The 20,451-nt window shown below is 39.8% G+C and overlaps 1 protein-coding gene across 1 annotated transcript in view; it reads right to left on the minus strand.

Annotated features, from left to right (window-relative positions):
* Nell1 (neural EGFL like 1) overlaps positions 1-20,451 on the minus strand; it is a 990,534-nt gene that overhangs the window by 327,032 nt on the left and 643,051 nt on the right. The gene's annotated exons all lie outside the window — the stretch shown is intronic.

Raw genomic sequence — 20,451 nt, forward strand, 5'->3', positions numbered from 1 at the left:
TGGTCCAGTGCCTACAACACAGAGACATCATGGCAGAAAAGTGCGGAGAAGCCAGGCTGCTTGGTTCATGTAACCCAGAAGCAGAGCAAGAAAAGAGAACCAGAGAGGAAGAGGCTGGGAACCACGGAGCAGCCAAGCTTATGACCTACCCAGGTACCCAACGTGATTTGCTAGGCCTAAGCCAGTGGAGATGAAGTGCCCGGATCAATAGTCACACTCACACAATGGGCAAGCGCTGCTGCAAGGTGACTGTGTCTGCCTTCTCAAAAGCCTTCTGTAAAGACTCCAGAAAAGTTGTTCTAGTGGCAGGAATTTTGCATTTCCTCCTCCAGGAATCATTCATAATTCCTTGCATTTCTTATTTTTAAGAGAATATAAAATAGTATTAAACAGAAAAATTACAAATGATACAGAATGTCACTAAGCAAAATAATACGGATTTCACAGTATTTGTTGTACTGCATAGTGCTGTCTGCAAATTAGTTGTTCATAGAATGAGATATACACATATGAAGTTGGAAGAAAAAAGAAAGAAAAAAGTATGTAAGAAACTAAGAAGAGATAAAAAGGAAAAAGAATTGAAAGAAGAAGACAAAACAAATTAAGGATTAACTGCTCCTTTCCACTGACCAACACAAATTCGCAGTACAATTGTCCAAACCATGCTGCTTACATACATGGATAGATCTCTTTCTCCCGCTCCCTATTCTGTCCTTGTGAAATCAGTAGTTCTTTCCTTTCCAACAGGTTTTTCCCTTTTCCCTCTATCTACTACACCCTTCAGATTTTATTTTCTCTTTCAGGTTCTCACACTAAGTAGACAATGCAATGTTTGCACATGTGGGCTTGATTTATTGCACTTAAAAGTATCATCTTCAGTTGCATCGATTTACTGATGAGAACTGCAAATTTATCCTTTTTGTAGCTGAATAACACTCCAGTGTGTAAAAATCCCACATTTCTTTTACCCATTCCTCAGTTGATGGATATTTGGGTTACTTCCAAGATTTAGCTATGACAAATTGTGCTGCTATAAACACGGGGGCACAGAAACCACTGTTGCATGTTTTCAGTTCTTCTGGAAAAATATCCAAGAGGGAAATAGCTGGGTTGAATGGGACCTCAATCCTAGCTTTTGAAGGACTCTCCACACGTCAGAGGACTGCAGATCCAACATTCCATAGCTTTCAGGGCCACGACGGGGATAGGATTCAAATCTTGCAAGAAAACATGGAGTGTACTGCCCCGCAGCTCACAACGCACCATAGAACACAGCAGAGAATGAACCAGTCCAGGGGCTGGGGAGATAGCTCAGAGGTCTAACTGCCTGCCTGGCAAGCTCAAAGACCTAGGTGTGATCCCAGGAACTGCATGCTGTGCCATCCCAGAACCCAGGTGTGCCATGCTGGCCACTGAAACCTGGTGTGGTGGTGCACACCTATAATCCCAGTGCTGGGGGAGGCTGAGTCAGGAGGATCACTATGAATCTGAGCTGCATAGGAAGACCCTATACCAAATAAATAAAAGATATAATTTTTTAAAAAATTGAACCATTTCAAAAGCCAGCAGTATGACCTGCAGGGAAATATTATTTCAAGGATAAAAACATGTGATGGACACATGGCTTTTTTAGAATGAAGAAAGCAAAGCCAAGGAGGAAGACCAAGTGAATGGTGCTTCACAAAGGCACACTTACCAAGAGGTATTTCCAAAGGGGAGCGGTAGTCACAGGGAATGCTGGTGAGCACATGTGTGGAGGGAACAAACTTATTCTGAGGATGCAATTTTTTTTTTCCTTTTGGCAGAACCAGGGATTGCACTCAGGCCCTTGTGCTTGCCAGGGAAGCACTTATTCCACTGAGCCATCTCCCTGGCCCCTGAGGATGCAATTTAAGGGGCTCCAGCAGGGCAATTTGCCATGTAGCCCATTTTTATAGGACTCAGAATCAAACCCCTGGGTGTTGGCTCTGTGAAACAACTTTACTATGCAGACAGGAGTGACATTTTTAGTCTACAAGGTGTAGAGCGAAAGAGAGCTGCAGTACAAAAATGGGCTAAAGCAGGCTAGAGACCAAGAGCTCATGGTAAGATCTCTCTGCAAACAAGAGCGCTTATAACGTCATTCAGATGCCTACTCTGTAAATTACAAGAGAGCAAAGTTTATACCCTCTGCTTCTGTCAACATCTGCTGTATTAACTGCGTAACAATTTTAAGAAGAAAGACAAGTAAGGCTATTGAAACCACAAAGGTTATACATCAAGAGTGGAAACCAAGCTAGAAACTTCAAAGAAATAACACTAATTGGAACAAAAATAAAAATTCGATGTAGCTGGTTCAGTGAATTGCTAAATCAATGTACCTCTCAAGTGGAATATTATCTGTCTTCAATAATTATTATTTGAAAGTTCCTAACAAGGACCTCATAATGAAAAAGGTTAAATCTTGCAAAAGAGAGCTGTTTTAGGCACCTATGGGCAGTTGAGGGTAAATCACGCATGCATCTTGCTTGATTTGATACCACAGGCTTACAAATAAATTTTTCTTCTGAACTTAACATCAACCCAAAGTGGCAGTGGAAAACATGCACAGGTTTGGAAGCAAAGAGATTTATGAGAACACATTTCTTTACAGCGCTAAAGCCATATTCAGCATAAACCAAACATAGAAACCTGTAGATGTCAAGTCCAATCCATAGAGCTATCATGCAACAACTATATGCAAATCCAATAGTGGGTGGTGTTAGGGACAAAAAGAAAAACAATTAAGGATCTAAGGTGCATAGTTTTCAGTGCCTTTGCTTACACTCACTTCATAATTAGTAGCTTCTATACTGGGAATAAAACAATGTGATCTCACTACTAACATGGACATTTGAATAGTTACAATACATAACTGACAGGAACACAGAGAGAAGTGATGAGTTTTAAGTAAGTACCTTCATATTTTAGCATATAAATAGGACATTTTTAAAGTGAAAAGATGAACTGTTAATTATGAAAACAGACATAATTCCAAATGTCCTAGGCATACCAACTTGTGTGGTCACATAAGATAAGACAGATAAACATAATCTGAAATGAGAATTCACTAGAGGAAAGATGATTCTAGAACTCTTCCTACAGGCAGTGTTTCACCTGAACATTTCAGAAAGGTCAGGGTAGTCTTAGCCAGAGTTACCCACAAAGAGATCCCAGGCCAGAGGAGAGCATGGAAAGAGATGATGGACTTATACTACCCGTTTCTGCCTGGTCTTCTCTCCCATTACTTCTGAAGTAATCATATTCAATGGCCCCACTGTGGTCCTGAAAACTCATAATTTATTGCCACCTTTCTAGCTGTTTCTTGCTGTCTCCCTAACCAAAAATACACCTGCCCCAGATGAACTTTTCACCTGGTTTCAAACAACATTTTAAACCTTATACTCTTATTTTCTTTGTAATACTGGAACTCAAACTCAGAACCTTGAACCAGTCAGGCACCTGCTGTGCCACTGAGCTCTATCCCCAGCCTCGAAACCTATAATTCTGCCATGAGGCTTTCCTCCCCTTTTTGGTGGACTACAGACATTTCACTCATCTTTGAAATGTACGAGATTAGCACTTTACATCTTTGGAGGCAATCATGTCGATATTGTGATATCTACAAATTGTATCATGAATGCCTTAATTATGCAAGTAGCTTTGAAGAGAAGAATGTAGGTATATTTCTTGCAACTCAAATTTTTTTGACCAATTCATGAAGCAATATTGATCTTAGACAGTGCCAAGTACTGAACAATTTTATATATACAAGATTATCAAAAATATGGTAAAGGCATAATTATAAAAACTTCTTATAGTAAAAGAGATGCTACCAAGATGGATAGGATCATGTACTAAAAGCTAGCATGAAGGACTGTTTTGCACAAATGAATAATGTGTCTTTTATTATAATAGAATTTTCATTTAAAATATTTACCATGACTTTATCATACCACATTGATCAATGTTCACAATAATTTTGGCTGAATGAAAACTCCACGGTGCGTCCTCACCCAGCTCATGCCTCAGATCGAGCACCATGCAGCCTCTAACTCTTTACCAAGGTCAAAATGACCATGAAAGGGAGGCATCTAGAACTGAGATAGGACATCAAGGCATCTGTGACAATGCAACTCAAGTCACCACCTTCAGGGGACTTCCAGAACTGCTTCAGAAGGAGTCAGGAAGTTGAGTATGTCTGAAGTGAGGGAGATTACTGTGATCTGTCTTTTACTGTCATTTTTAAAAAATGAAGCATCATGGTTTTCAATCACACCTCTACTGTTTAATTCTCCAGACACCATATGAAGCATGGTTCATTTTACAGCATGAAACTAAAACAAAAGTACATTAAACAAATGGCACCAAATGCCACAAAACTAGAAGGTGGGGAGCTCAGATCTGCGAATCTGGATAGCAACTGGTCACCACACCACTGAGCACTTGGCACATACAATCTGCATGTGGCTAAACTAAACGTGGAAGCAACTGCTGCCTATTACAGTCAGAGCCGCCTTCCTTTTGCTCAGCCCCATATTCTCATGGAGGTCTCTTGCAGACTTTCTGAGAAGACAGGACCTATCACCAAAGGACTGTTATTACAACAAATTCACAGTTCATTGCCTTTAGTCTTGCCAGAGTTTGCAAAATGAGCAGAACCTTAGATACTAGGGTCCAACCAAGATAAAGAACATATGTTCCCCTTAGAGCCCCTTCCAGCTTCTGGAAATGGTGCAAAAGACAAGTGTTTGTGAGCTGCAGAATGGTAGAAGAGAGGTTAAGGTCTGGATGCCAGAATGCAGCAATGTGGCTTGGAAGATCCTAGCTTTGACAATGGCTAGCGACGTGTGCAGAGTAAGTTATTTTTTCTCCTGTGTCTTACCTGGAAAATGTAGATACTTAGAATTTAGCTCCTTGAATTATCATGAAAATTAATTAATATAGATAAAACTCTGCAAATAGTGTGTCCTGGATAAGGGAAAGTTATTTTATCATCACTATTGTTATCACTACTAGAAGTACTACTAGGGCGTCATCACCAATACCATGAGTGCTGTCACCACCGCTATAATTATGTCTAGCCAGAAGATGGTGACAGCTGACGAGAAAATATTCATTTTCTTACAAAAATGTGCCAGGGAGATAGCTCAGTGGAATAAGTGCTTGCTTGGCAAGTACAAGGTATTGAGTTTGATCCATGCACTGCCCCCCCCAAAAAAGGATGAAATTCAAAGTGCCTTTTATTTTAAATTCAAGGGATGGTGTTTTAAATGTCATCTGTAAGAACGCTTCATCTATACCTAGGAAAGCATTTTTCTTCTGTTTTTCTATGATAGTTGTAAAGTTTCATAGGTTACCTTTAAACTCATAATTTATTTTGACCTAATTTTCATATGAAGTGTAAGGTTTAGAGCGAAGTTTGCGTGTATGTGGTTACAAAGAGAAAATGTTTATATTCATTTAGATTCATGTCCAATTGTTTCAGTGCTATTGGTTTTAAAGGCTATTTTCCAACCGGATTGTTTTTATACTTTTGTCAAAACCAATTAGCTATATCTTTATTAGTGTGTTTCTAGTTCTTTTATTTGTTTCTTTGATCTATTCTTTATTTCTCTGCCAATTTCACATTGTCTTAATTAACATATTTATATAGACAGCGTTACTATCAGAGTAATTCTCATGCTTTTTCTTTTTTTCTTAAAAATTGGTTTGGTTATTCTAGTTTCCATACATAAATTTTAGATTAAATCTGTTGATAATTTAATAGTAACTACATTGCACAAATAGATCAACAGATGGAAAATCAACACCCTGTCGATGTGTTGCTTTCCGGTCCATGAGCACAACATGTCTTTCTATTTACTTGTATATTCTTTGGTTTCCTTTTTTATTGTTTTGTGATTTTCACCATGCAGATTGTTTACATATTTTGCTAGATTCAGAACTACAGCATTTTATTTTGGAGCAAGTACATGCGCTAAAACAAATTTAAGTTTCCTTTCCACACATTGGTTGCTAGTATAGAAATACATAACTGATATTCGTGTGCTGGAATCGTAGTTTGCAACAATCTGACAGGATTCACTCATCAGCTCAGCAATATTTTGTAGATTCCTTGGGATTTTCTTTGTAGAAAACCAAGTTATCTATAAATAGGAAGTGTTTCTCCCTTCCCACCTTGTGTGCTTTTTCTGTCCCTCTGCCTCTTGCTGTCCTAAGTCTTCCAGCGCCAAGCAGTGATAGTGTGGTTGGTGAGCACAAGCTGACTGCCTGGGGCCGATCTTAGGGAAAGGGCACGGAGTAGGGCACATCGTGTGCAGGTACAAATGCCCCGTGATGAATGCAATCATTGTATGTGCCTCAATTGTACCAATAAACTGAATTACATATTTGAAGAAGATCACATCAATCCACCTCAGAACACTGGGCATGCTGGGTGGGGGAGAAACTCAGCTTCCAGCTGGGCCCAAGTGACAGTGGACTTGGAAGAATGTGTAGGTCATTAGCCTTTTTGGACCTAGTCCGCTAAGTGTCCATGCTATTGGGCAGGACTGGTCACCTGGCTCCCTGATAACTCAGGGAGCATCAGGCAAGTGGCAGAATCAGAGATCTGTCTGCTTCTTTCAAACAATTTTGTCACTGGATTAAGACCAGAGGGCAGACATTTTTCTAGAGAATTTCAGTTATTTTCCTGGTTCTTATCAAGGCAGTTGGTTTTTCCAGGAGCTTCTTTTGTCTGTCTCTGAGGGCAGCATCTGTGGCTTGTTCCATCATCCAGGATATGTGGGAGGCCAAAAGAAAATTCAGGGAATAACAACTTATTGTTCCTCCAGTTCTGAGGGTCCTGTAATCTTCTCTTCACCTTTTACAGTCTGCCTGAGTGCTTCTGTTTGTATGCAAAATATCCTCCAAAAGCCTCATGTGTTTTGGGGGGTGGGGACTTTGGGAAGGAGATTAGGTCAGATCATTCCATGGATGAGTTCTAAACTGAGTATGCTGCAACCCAGCTGGAAGGGTGTGGAATAGAGCATAAGACCTATAAGAGGGCCTCTTGTTTCTAGCTCTCCTGGTTTTATTTGTTTTAACAATACTTACTTTTATATTAGTACATGTTTTCAGTGTATGATGATTACACTGGAGTTGGTACTTGTACATAACCCATCATGATACTTTTTGAAAATCCCCTTTCCTTCCTCTCCCCTGTGATCTACCATCATCTATCCTTCTCTTGGCCCCCTTCCCTTGCTTTTAAAATTATTTTTAAAATTAATTATTTATTTAGTACAGGGTCTTGCTATGCAACTTGGGCTTGTAACAATCCTCCTGTCTCAGCCTTCCCACCACTGGGATTACAGGCATGTACCACCATGCCCAGTTTCAGTGTCCCATATGGTATGGCCAGGGTTCCGGGCCCAGCACAGCATGCAGTGCCGAGGCAGGCTGGTTGGACTCTGGTGCCTGAGCATGACAGGAAGCCATTACAGCATTTGGCTATCTCCCCAGCCCTTCCTTCCCTTCTGTAAGTGATCTATTTCCTTAGTTCTTATTATCATTCTGTGATTTTGCTCTTTATTTATATTTCGGTTTCTCCTATAAGAGAAACCATGCCATCTGCAAGCTTGTATGCCTGACTCATTTCACATAACATAATAATATCAAGAATGGACAAATGGAATCATATTAAATTAAAAGGCCCCAGTGCTGTAAAAGAAACAAGGAACAAAGTAAAGAGACCATCTACAGAATTGAAACAGAAACTGATATCTATTCTTCAGACATCTAGAATATATATACATATAAAAAACTTAAAACCATTACACCCCACCCAGGATAAAAGACCCACTAAGAAAATGAGCAAATGAAATGAATAGATGCTTCTCAGAAGTAGAAGGACAAGTGAGTGATGCATGCATGGCAAAATGTGTAAAATCTTTGGCTGTTAGAGAAATACAAATGAAAACAGCACTGGGATTGTATTTTACCTAAGACAGAATGGTTATCTGGCAATAACTGAAGCAACAACAATTGCTGGTGAGGTTGTAGGGGGAAAAGAACCTTGCTACATTCTTGGTAAGATGGTCAGCTCGTATAACTACTGTGGAAGCCATGCAAAGATTCCTCAAAATAACCGGAAGACATCCCACTTGGCAGCTATTCCTTATCCCAGCACATTCCTGAAAGAGCTGAATGCACCGGATACAGTAACATATGCACTCTCTTCTCATTCTGCTTCTAGGCTGCAATAAGATAAGCCACTTTCCACCACCAGGCCTTTTCCATGTGCTCTTTCTGTCTTGGACCCACTGAGCATGGACTGACCCCTCTGAAACCATCGGCCAAAATAAGCCTGTCTCATATGGTGCAGGTGTCGGGTCATGTCTCTGTGCGGAGAAACGGCTTCATGAGCACAGTCGTCTTATACTTAGGAATATTTTTATCTTACAGAAAAAAGATAAAACAGAATTTCATAACAAAATAACAGGAGAATAAATACACTTAATACATTTCATGTTATCTTTAAAAAAAAAAACTTTTACGTATTTGGTACAGGGACTCACTACACAGCTTGGACTCATAGTGATCCTCCTGTTGCAGCCTCCCCATTGCTGGGATTACATGCGTGTGCCGCCACACCTGGTTTCAGTGGCTGGCTCAGCACGCCCAAGGGTGGGGCCTGTATGGCATGCGGTATCGGGAATCAAACCCCCATGTTATCTTTTTTAAGAGGGAAAAGTGGGGCATATTTTTTACATGAAAAATCTTTTAAAAGAAAAACTAGTAATCTACCTTAGCTTTAAACAAAAACATGCACTTTACTAGAAAAGAAAAACAGGCACATTCCTTCTCTCCTGCTTTTCTAAATGCACAAATAATAACAGAAACAGAAGGGATGTGGCAGCCTAAGGTTACAGGATGGTAGATTCAAAGTAGGCCAGTCACTGTGGAACAGTAGCAGAAGAAACAGCGCAAGCATTTGTCAGTCATTTTGGACTCCCCCTTTTCATCAGTCCTTTTTAATGAATCCATCACCAAGGTCTGCAGACATTTGCTCTGTAAGAATCCCAGAGTCTTCACTTCCACTGTCATGATGCCCATCCACAGAGCCACCCATCTTTCACTCAGAGCAACAACCATTCCTCACCAACCACTTTTTGTCCATCAACTACTGTGCACCTGCGGTGGAGTCCTGATAACGCACAAACAGCAGACTTGTGTGAATTCAGATCTGACTAGGTCACCATTCCTAGTGTTACAATGTTTTCCAGTCTTCAAATGAGACAAGTGATTTTAACCCAACTTCCCAGGTCCAGCGCAGCCCTGCCCCACCTAACACACCCAAATGATTTCGTTTCATTCCCACTCTTGTCTTCTAAGCCCCAACCACACTTGTTTGTTTTCCTTCTTTTTAATCATCATGCTCTCCTCCATCTTCAACATATAGAGCCCTTTCTTATCTCTGAGGTTTCCACTAAGTTTTCAACTCACCAGCGAAGGAAAAGAAGACTGATTTCCATGACTGGAGTCATTTCCCCTGTAATGTTTTCATACAATTCCGAGCACGTCTCCTTGCATAGGGCAAGTTACAGTTGCAATTCTACATTTATTAGTGTTATTAGTGTATTATGAATGCCTTCCTTAGCCGCTGGAGCACAAATCTCTTGGGAATAGAAGCTGCATCTTTCTTTCCCTTGTTCCAGCTGCTTAGTGGTAGTTCTGAAATTGAAACCCCTTGCAGAGATTCAAATACAAATGGCCATTCAGAACCGGAAGAAAGGGAAAGAGGGAGGAAAGGAGAGAAGCAGGGAGAGAGGGAGGGAGGGAGGGGGGGAGAGGGAGGGAGGGAGAGAGGAAATGTCTCTCGCACTGTAATTGTCTCTGGCACCAAAAGCTGCAAGGAGGTCAAAGAGAATTAACAGAAAAAGCAACTGAACTAGGTAGCTGAAGGCATTTCAGAAGGGAAGAGCTTACAATGAAATCCAGCTAATAATGAAATGTCATATTTATTTGTCACAATGAATTTGAATGGAGGAGAGAGGGAAGATCTTTTTTTTTCATTTCTGTTCAGCATATGTCACGTCTTTCACAAACTGGACTGAAAGAAAATATTTGTCAGTCATATACTTGATAAAGAATTCAAACCTAGACTATACAAAAAAATTTAAAAACTCAACAATAAGTAATCCAATTAAAAATGGTGGCACAACACTTAGAGATTTACTTAAGGAAGATAAAACAGTAGATAATATATGCGTGGAAAAATACTTGATACCATTGGTAATTAAGTAAATTTAAAAAAAAATAGTAGAACACCATTTCATATCCAGTAGGATGATTACAATTAAAAAGGCAGACAATAAGTTAATAAAATAAATGTGGAGAAATTTGGTGTTTTTGACATTGGGTAGTGAGAGTGTAAAATATTTCAGTGACCTTGGAAATTAATTTGGCAGCTTCTCAAACTACTAACGGGGCTTTCACACAGTTCAGTTATTCTTTCAGGTGTACTTAGTTCGCACAAATATCTCCTCATAAATGTTCCTAGAAGCATTGTTCAGAATAGCCAAAAGGTAGAAACAACTCCAATATCCAATTGATAAATATATAATGAAAATGCTGTCTAGTCATATAATACAGTATTGTTCATCAATAAAACAGATTAAGTACCCACAGATGCTGCAAAATACCATGAATGAATTTCAAAACCACAATGTCAACCTTTTATTTTGTTCTTTATCTGTACTTTGCTATTCAAAGATAGAACCAGTATTTAAGTATGAGTGTCTGATTTGTTTCACTTCACATTACACTTTCCAGGTGAACGTACTTTCCAACAAATGTTCTGAATTGATCCTTCTTTATAACAAAGTAATATGTATCCATTATGCCTGAAAACTACATTTTCTTTATCTATTTGTCTGTTCCCAGGATTTAGCTATTATAACTGTGCCGCTGTAAGTATGGATATACACCCATCACTATAACAGTGTCCTTATTTCTTTTGGGAGGCTCTCTAGCAGGAGAATATCTGGATCAAATGAAGTTTCTAGTTTTAGTTCTTTCAGGGAAATCTCCATCCTGATTTCCATAACAGCTGTGCTAGCGGCCATTCCCATAACAATACAGAAGGGTTTCTTTTTCATGGCAGCCTCGCCATCTTTGATTTCTTGGTGACTGCTCTTCCTGCTGGTATGAGAAGAAATCTGAGTGTGAACTTGTATTTCTCTAATGGCCAGAGTTGTTGAATGGCTTTTCATACTGAGCAATCATTTCTGCTACTTTTCTGGAAAGTATTCATTTCACTTGCCCCTTTCTAAATTAGGCCTTTCATTTTTTGCATGGTCTAATTTTTTTGAGTTCTTTGTATGTTCTGGATGATAGTTTTCTGTCTGAGGAAGAGATGGCAAATCCTTTCCTATTCAATAGGTTGTCTGTTGAAATCCTGATTGTTTTGTTTTTCTGAGCAGAAACTCAAATTATGATCCCATTGGTTGGCTCTTGCTGTCATTTCCTGTGCAACTTGAGTTCTGTTCAGAAAGTCTTTGCCTACCCCTCCAAGAGAACTTCAAGAGCTTTACCTTCCTGTTTCATTATCCAGGAGACTTTGTTTCTGCTTTAATATTAATATTTTGGTCATTTGGAGTTTAGTTTCCCACATGATGAGAGAAAGGGGACCAGCTTTAATCTTCTGCCTACAGAGAGCCAGTTTTCCCGGTACCTTAGCTAAAGAGTCTATCTTTCTTCCAACATGTCCATTTGGCCCCTTTGACAAAGATCAAACCGGTAAACATGTCTGGGGTTGTTTCTGCACCCTCTAGTCTGCTCCACTGATCCACATGTCTGAAGGAAACCGGATGATAATTTTTTTTTTTTTTTTTTTTTTTTGGAAAAAGGAAAGGATTTGTGAGACCAAGGATGAGAGAAAAGGCAGCAGGTAAGGGGATATAAAAGATTGAAGACACATCCTGTACATGTACCAAATATAATGAATGCAATCATTGAGGGCCACTATCATGAATAAAAGTCATAAAAATAAATGTCTAGAGATAGAAGGACAGTTGCAGGGTGAGGAAGGAGAATAGGAATTGGTACACCAAGTACATGTACCTAGTCTCTAACATGAAGGTATACTTTCTATACTGCAGATTTGTACTAATAATTACTCTGTCAATTGAGAGAAAGCAGTCAGAAAATAACACATTTTGTATGATCCAGTTCACATAAAATCTCCAGAACAGGAAAATTTATAGAGACAGGAAGTGGATTGATGGTTCCACAGAACAAAGCTTAGTGGAATGACTATTACTGGACACCAAGATTTGTCTTTGAGGTGATGGAAATGTTACAAAATTAGATTATAAAGATGGTTTCACCAATCTCACACCAAACATTATTAAGTTCTATACATGATGGGACAAACTTATGCTATGTAAACTATGTGTAAGTAAAGATGCTAAAATTATTAAAAGACTTCTGAAACAAGTCAGCACATGTATTTCTCGGTCCATGTTTTAATAAGGTGATGTAAGGTTTCATTAAAGGTCATTCTGGGAGGAAATGTTCTTCTAAGAAAGTAGATTAAAAATGTTATTTACTTTGCTAGGATTTTAGAGTCATGCCATACCTCCTTTATTGGAAAATATTTAAATGATAGTAATATTGAGGAAAAAAGCATAATATATGAAATAAATACATCAATTAGAGAATGATACACAGTTTCCTAAATGTGATATCTGTGTGTTCCCAAGAACATAGTTTATTCCTAAAATCACACAGTTCTCAAATTCAAGCACTATTTTTCTAACTCAAAATAAATACAACTTCAAGTTACCTATATGACCAAGTGAACAACTAACTCCTCCAGGACTCAACTCCACTTACCAAGCAGGATCTTACAATGGTTCTGAGGGCATAGACAAAAGCTTTTGGGAGGGCCTGGCCAAGCCTCCCACTGGTATTTTCTATTCACAATAGTTTCTTAAAGGCTGGAGGCCTTGTTGATCTTGCCAAGAGCAGGAAGCTGAGTCTTCGAGTTGACAAAAAAATTCAATTCTCCTCCGTGAAGCCACCCCCAGTCTTGAGTGCCACCACTTCAGGAACCTACAGGTCACATCTTCCCTCTTCTCAGGGTATCTACTTCAGTTTATATCATTTCTGGCTCCTAAAACTTGAATCTTAGCTCTCTCTAGGAAAGATGTCTTCCTTACAAGTAAAGGCTACCTTCTGCACTAGGGGCAGATGCTTTGTGATCCCAGAACTGGAAGTTGCCCTTAATTTAAAGTTCTGAGTAGGGCCATTGGCAACATGGATATGGCTACATGGCTGCAGACAAGCTAGTGCAAAGAGCTTGAAGGGAGCTTGCCCCCATCCTTTGCAAATCCTTTATAGCAATAAGAAACAAAGCACAAAGAACGAGTTCAATCAAGCATTTTTACCTAGATATAGAGTATGACATACTAAATGTGGCAAATTGTACATAGTAAAGAGTATTATATATGATATGTATGCATACATATAAAAGTCTAAAAATGTATCTTAAATAATTAATATTGATTTATACTGAGAATTGGATAGGGGATAGAAAGGAGGTAACTAAACTATTTATTCATTATAAACTCCTGAAATTACTATACAATGGAGTTTTTTCAGGACATTTGTATAGGGAATTAAGAACTTTAAAAATGAGTTTCAGGTGAATACAAGATTCTAAGGGAAGGGACAAAGATTTCGAGTTGATAGACTTGGATGGAAACTCTACCCTGCCACCTGTGAGCATTTAACAAGCTCTCTGCTTTAGTTTTGGTGTGTTTAAAATGCAGACCATGATACTAGGTCAAAGGGGTAGGAAAAAATTGGCTTAATTTTAGTTTGCTAGGAGCCAAAGAGACTGTAAGTTGATGTTCAAGAAATAGTTATATAATGAGTGTTCATGGGAGTAAACTTTGTGAAAAATTTGGTATAGTTATTGGTGCATAGTAGGACCTCTAAAAACAGTAGAGGCCATGGTCACCTTCAGTGTCAGACTCATTGTTCATTAAGATTTACCCGGGGATTCCAGGAAAATCTTACTAGGAGAGGGGATCCTTAACCTCAGGGCACAGTGCAAGGGAGAAATCCTGGTTCACATTCAGCTCTGTCACTTACCAGCTCTGTGGCCTTAGCAAGGATAATGTTTCTGAGCCTCTTCATTGTCACCCAAACATTTGAGCAATAAGATTCATCTCACAGAGACAGCACGAAGATTCCAGTGACAGCACATAAAGTGTCTAATACTATCCCAGGCAAGTAATATGAATTCGTCAAATGTTGGTTTTGCTGCACAGGAATAATTTAGAAATGCATCATTAAGCTACAATGCTAATGAGTATCTGAACTCTGTGCTTCTGTGATTTCTTGTTACACACCTAATCCAACAGATGTACTAACGACTTGCATAAGAGAAAGAAACAAAGCTGTTTATTTGACATGCCTTTCAGGTAACGGTCACATAAGCACCTCCAAATAACACTTTTTCTGAATGCTTGTATCTCTCTATCATGAAGAGAGGGGATTTCTTAGTTCTGAAACTGCCTAGAGAAACTCTGAAGAAAATGTCTAAAAAATGAAACATGGCAAGAAAAATAATTGCGCAGTAATATTTTTCTTTATCACGGGCATTGATCCTCTCCTTCAGGATTCTCTCTGTGAGTGTATGGTTTTTTTTGTTTGTTTGTTTGTTTTTTTTTCTAGCTGAAACAAAGTTAATGATTCAGAAAGACAGAAATGTACTGAGAGAGAGATTGACAAAAGGGGACATTCTGTTTTCTTCCTCTGGGTCATCCATGATTGTGCTCCTTGTCCAGGAGCTATGGAGCTTAGCTGTCTTATGGCTTACAAGGACAGAGAAGATAAAATTTAGAAAGGAAATACAGATATGTGAAAATGTGCTATTCCTATTTCCGTGATTTTCAACATATTCATTCCTTCGTATTGAATTTTTTTCTATACACATTGTAGTGCAATGAACATTGCCAGGTTTATTTATAAAAGGTCAACTACATGTCTCACTTCAGGGGTGGGGCAGAGTCACAGGGGCATTCCCTGAACGCTGATTGTGGTCCCCAACTCTTCTTTTCTCTCTCTCTGTTTCCTGGCTGCCATGGGGTGGACAGATTTTCCCCATCATACCCATTTGCCCTGCCATTTCTATCTCAGAGCTTCCTATCCATGTACTGAAGATCATAAACTATGATCCAAAATAAACCTCTCCTCTTCTAAACAGTTGCTGTCTCCTTTTTGTCCCATAGGTGGGACAGAAAATTGGTACTGGGAATGGGCCCACCATTGTGGTCCATGAAGATCAGGCGTCTTTGAAACTGGTTTACAGAATGAATTTGGAAAGATTTGGAGAGGCAGGCTAGATACTCTGACAGAAATCATGCCTACATTTTCCTGACTTGAGCTTATGCAAGAGATTGATTGTTAATAATAATAGTCAGTGGTCAACTAATTAATCAAGTGGAAGAAAATTCAGCACCCTAATATTCAGACTATGATATGAGTATGGCTGAGTGCTTTCAGCCAGATCTACATGAGAATCAGGGCCACACAGCAGAGCTCAATGTTTTGAAAAGTCTGAAGCTTTGTTAAAAAAGAAATGTCTGCAACTTTAGGGGAAAGGAGAACAATGAGTGCTGAAAATATAAGCATTACAGAAAGCCAGCTACTTTGGGAGGAGACAAGAAGAACGTTGACTTGAGGGCATCTCAGACATCTGTAAAACCCTACCCATTACAGGCTCAAGGTTACAAAGCTATAAAACTTTCATTTGAGTAGAGTCCCTGGGACATCTGCTTATACTGGGTGAGTATCCCAGAATTAATCATCCAGGCACTGAGAAGCTTCTGCTGCCATGGTGTAAGGGGGCTCAGCTACTGTTCAGGATGCTGGCCAACTTTGTGCATCTATTAGGGCTGTTTGTTCAGGCATGCAGAATGCAACAGATAGAGGATCATAGAGGCTTCTACCCAGATTTTTAGATGAAAGTCTAGACTTCCAGATGAAATTATGAGACAAGGTCATTCTTCCTTCCAAAAGCACATAGGCTTTACTGTATGAAGTAGTAAGGTTGATGTCAAAGGTAGTGGGTACCAAAAGAAGATAGAAATTTCAAAAACATGGGTGGTCTGCTGAAGAACGCTATAGGCAATGAGTAGAGTCAGCCAAAGAGAGTGGTCAGGTGGGCTTCAACCAACAAATCCATAGGGGCAGGTCTACCAATACATTTGGAACTTACAGCTTATCATAAATTGTTACGGGTGCTAGATATGCAGCAATCGCATTTAATGATTTCCTCGCTGGATTTTGGTCTTGCTTTGCTCTAATTTCTCCTTTTTAGAAGGGAATGTTTACCCTGTGCAATGCATTGTATGCTGGAAGCATATAAACAGACTTGCAATGTTTACACTATAATTTTCTGCAAAGGCAATGAGGTTTCGATTTCCAGTGTCCTTCAATAGTCCATGCACAAAGACCACAGAAGATAGGAAGGAGAATGTATATATGAGTCACAAAGAGATCATATGCCTGGGGTTAGAGGAAGAAGAATTCTTTCAGAGATACTGAGCTGGACTCACAGTCCCAACATGGACTTGCTATAAAATATGAGTAAGTTTTTTCCTTCCAAACCTCCATTCCACCCTGGTCATATCAAAAGAAAACCAAGGCTGCCTATTTTTTTAAAAAGGTGAGAGAGAGAGAGAGAGAGAGACAGAAAGAGAGAGACAGACACACAGAGAGAGAGAGAGAGAGAGAGAGAGAGAGAGAGAGAGAGACCAAAACAAAAATGTAAGATTTCTTGAAAGCAAGTGGTAACATCCAACCGTATGTCCAATCTTTCATAACTATATCTGTTAATCTGAGCAATAGATTTGATGGTAAAATAGATAATATATCAACCACTGTTAATCAGTTATTCTTGGTTTGAAAATCTGTAACATATGTAGTGTTGTATGTCACCCTGTTTCTGTGTTTGTTTCTGATTTTTGTTCTTGCTTTGCTTTTATTTTTCAAAATTAAGTTAAATTATAAAGCAAATCAAGGCTGAATCACAGCAAAATCCAACCTACAAAAATGTGGTATTCTACTGCTGTGCTTTTCAACTCATCCTTTCACTTCTCTCAATGTCAGCCTCCATTATCACCTGTAGACAACTAATATACCTTCTCTCAAAATGTCTAGTACTTACTTTGCTGAGCATCTTGAACATCAAGAAATATCTAATTTGAGAAATTCGTACAGAGCCCTCTGGAGAGCACATGCTTAGTAACTGTTGCTTTTCTTCATTCTTTAACTTGCTGGGCTCAAACTACCAAAACTAGAAAGCTGGAAAAAAAGAAGTCTAGTGAAGCAATGAAAGAAATACCATTCTGGAAATATAAAAGGATATATAGGATGAGAGTTAAAGAAGCCTAAAAGAATCTATCTTGGATGCTTTACACCTCTAGCAAGATTTCCTAGGACTACATACTCAAAAGACAGTCACTGAAGGCTATGTAAATAGCTTGGTAGGACAGTGCTTGCTCAGAATGTGGGGAACCCTGCATTCAGTCAATCAGGTGGACAGATATGGATAGATGTAGAAACAGACATAGATACAGAAACAGACATAGACGTAGATGCAGATGTACACACAGGCACAGACACAGACATAGAGATAATTTTTTAAATAAATTTCCTGAATGATAGGATGACACTAGGTTCTCTCAGCTTTATAACCTTTTGGAGATCACTCCTTCTTGGTTGACTACCACTCACAAGTTGTTGCCTTATTTTTCTTTGCTGGTGGCAGAGTTCACCTACAGAGCAGACTCAGGGCCCAGTGGATAGAGGATAAGTGTGCTAGAAGTTATCTGTGATTGATCTTTTCCATGAATAAAGAGGAGGAGGAAAAGAAGAAAGAGGAAGAAATGAGTATACCAGCATAAATTCCTGGCCCTCTCTCTTCCTTCAGGTTGATTAATCCTCAAGACCAGTAAATGAAATGAACCAACAAAAACCTAAGCTAAAACCAATGTTCCAGGGCTTTGGAATATGATGGCAAAGACAGACATTGGCCCATTATAGACTACACAGCTGAGAGATGAAAATGGTTATTCTAGTCCATGGTAATTGCTGCTAGAACAAGGGGCAAGCGGGGTGCTTGCTTAATGCATAGCTAGGAGACATGATCCAGACAAGCATTTGCACAGCCATTCTAGACAAAGTGTCATTTAAAGAAAGGATTGAATAGGAGCTAGCCAAGCAAAATGACATGAAATATGAACTCAGAAGATAACTGCTGAGCCATAACAGCACTGTGTCACATCTATGAAAATTATCCCAATGAAAAAAGCGGAAGGCATTTGTAAGGCAGAGCAAATAACTCCCTGCTTGCACACATAATGTGGGCACAGAGAGCCAATGCTACTTTCCTAAAAAAATTAAGGTTCCTGTCTGAAGCCCGATGCACCTGCCTCTCCACAAGTGATTGAACTCCTGGTGCTCACAGGTGGTAACAAACATCATTTTCTTCTCCAGGTGTGTAGTAAAATTTCCAAAACTGGTCACAGGAGTATCTCCTGGCCTACACGCTGTTTTACAATGTAACCTTGCCCACATCTATGAGGAAGTCTGATCTAATAACCCTCCTTTGGAATCTGTAATGCTCTTAGATTGCAGATTCTGCAATGCATAAGCACAAAACAAAGCAAATAACGGGTTGGTTTCAAGGCTGCTCCAAGGGAGGATGAGTCTGGTACTTTTGTGATGTTTATTCCCTGGGTGCTTTGTCCCAAGACACCACACCTTAGAACCTGCTGTTACGCTACAAAAAGCGCAAGATACAAGAATGAGGTCATAAACAGACTCCAGCTGATAGTTCCAGCTGTGCACAGCCTTCAAGAAAAATCAGGCAGCAGTGGACACTTGAAAAATCAGCCAGCAAAGAAGCCCTCAGCTCTCCCATCTCCCAAGCCTTTGGAATTTCCTCCACCCTTGACATCTTCTCAGCTGAGGCCTAGCTAACAAGGAGACACAAGCCATCCCCTCTGGGCACTGCATGGATTATTAATCCTCAGATCTATGAGCATGGAAAAATGGAGGCTGTTGTAGCCCACTCGCACTAAGGTGAGTATCGCGTGCCAATAGAAGCCAACACAGTCTTTCTGGCTCTGCACCCCAGGCTCAGTGTGTGACAGGAGCTCGGAGAGCTTTTGTGGAACTGAGCTGAAATAAAAAACCAAGGCCCTTGCAAGGACTCGCATTTGTTTCTCCTTAGCCACCTCCTGACTTTCAAGTGAAGCACATATATCGATGATCCACCATTTGCCAGCGGCCTCACTCTCTCTCTACCTCATCCTGTCTTCGGGCGTCACTTAACACAGATACTCCCTAAAATAAATGCAAAGAAGGGCCAATTTTATAGCTATCAAAATCTGTATGCATGGCCATCAATTCAGGGACAGCTCTGGGGACATCAATGTGTATGCTGACCGCAGTGTGAAATCCTGTTACTGAGTTCTCCATCCACTTCTTCTGGCTGATGCAAGATAACAATTTATTAATATAGAAAGATGTAGAAAATCATGCCCAGAAAGCCAAAGTTCTGAGAGAAGTTGTAAGAGCACAGAAGCACACAAAGCAAGGTTTTGTTTCCTCCCAGAAATTAGAACTGAAAACACTCCACCCTGGATTAAAATCTCAGCTCTGGTATTTAATGGCTCTGGGAACTTAGGTTGCTTGCTACCTCTTACATTGTCTCTCTTAAAAAAGAATATTGGTACAGGATTAAATGAGATAAGGGCTTTGTGAAGTTATCTGAGTATTTACCATTTTCTCCCTGAGTACTTGTATCGTACTAAGCCCAGATAACAAAATGATGAACAAAATAGCTAAGTCCACTGCTATAAAGGAGTCTCCATTCTAGCAGGAAAACAAACAATAAATTAACATGCAAAGTGGACAATAAGTTAAGGCAATGATTATTAATTTGAAGAGAAGACAGAGCAGGTGGAGAGTGCTGAATTAAAGGGTCTGGGAAAGCTCCTCCTAGGACACTTAAGTGACCTAGATGAAAGGAAGAAATAAACTGTGTGTTCTCTCTGCAGACCACACACTGGGCCAAGAGAAAAGAAAAGGCTTAAAGGGGAAAAAGAAGAAGCAGGAGGCCTGGGTAGCAGGAGCAGCTAAGAACATGGGGCTGTGGCAGAGAAAGGAAGCCAAAGGAGAAAGCAAGTGGGCACTGTTAACCCACCTGGATGGTGTCCCAGATGAGTGGGAGTGGGAAGCCGCTGGTGGACTTCCCACCACCACGTGCATGGGCCGCTGTGCTTTGTCCAGGATGTCATAACACACACTCATCAAGGGGCTAGGCAGTCCTTTATGAGGGACTGGTGTCACAGCAGGAGAGTATAA

The sequence above is a fragment of the Octodon degus genome, unplaced genomic scaffold (assembly GCF_000260255.1).
Source record: "Octodon degus isolate 3935 unplaced genomic scaffold, OctDeg1.0 scaffold00159, whole genome shotgun sequence".
Taxonomy (NCBI): domain Eukaryota; kingdom Metazoa; phylum Chordata; class Mammalia; order Rodentia; family Octodontidae; genus Octodon; species Octodon degus.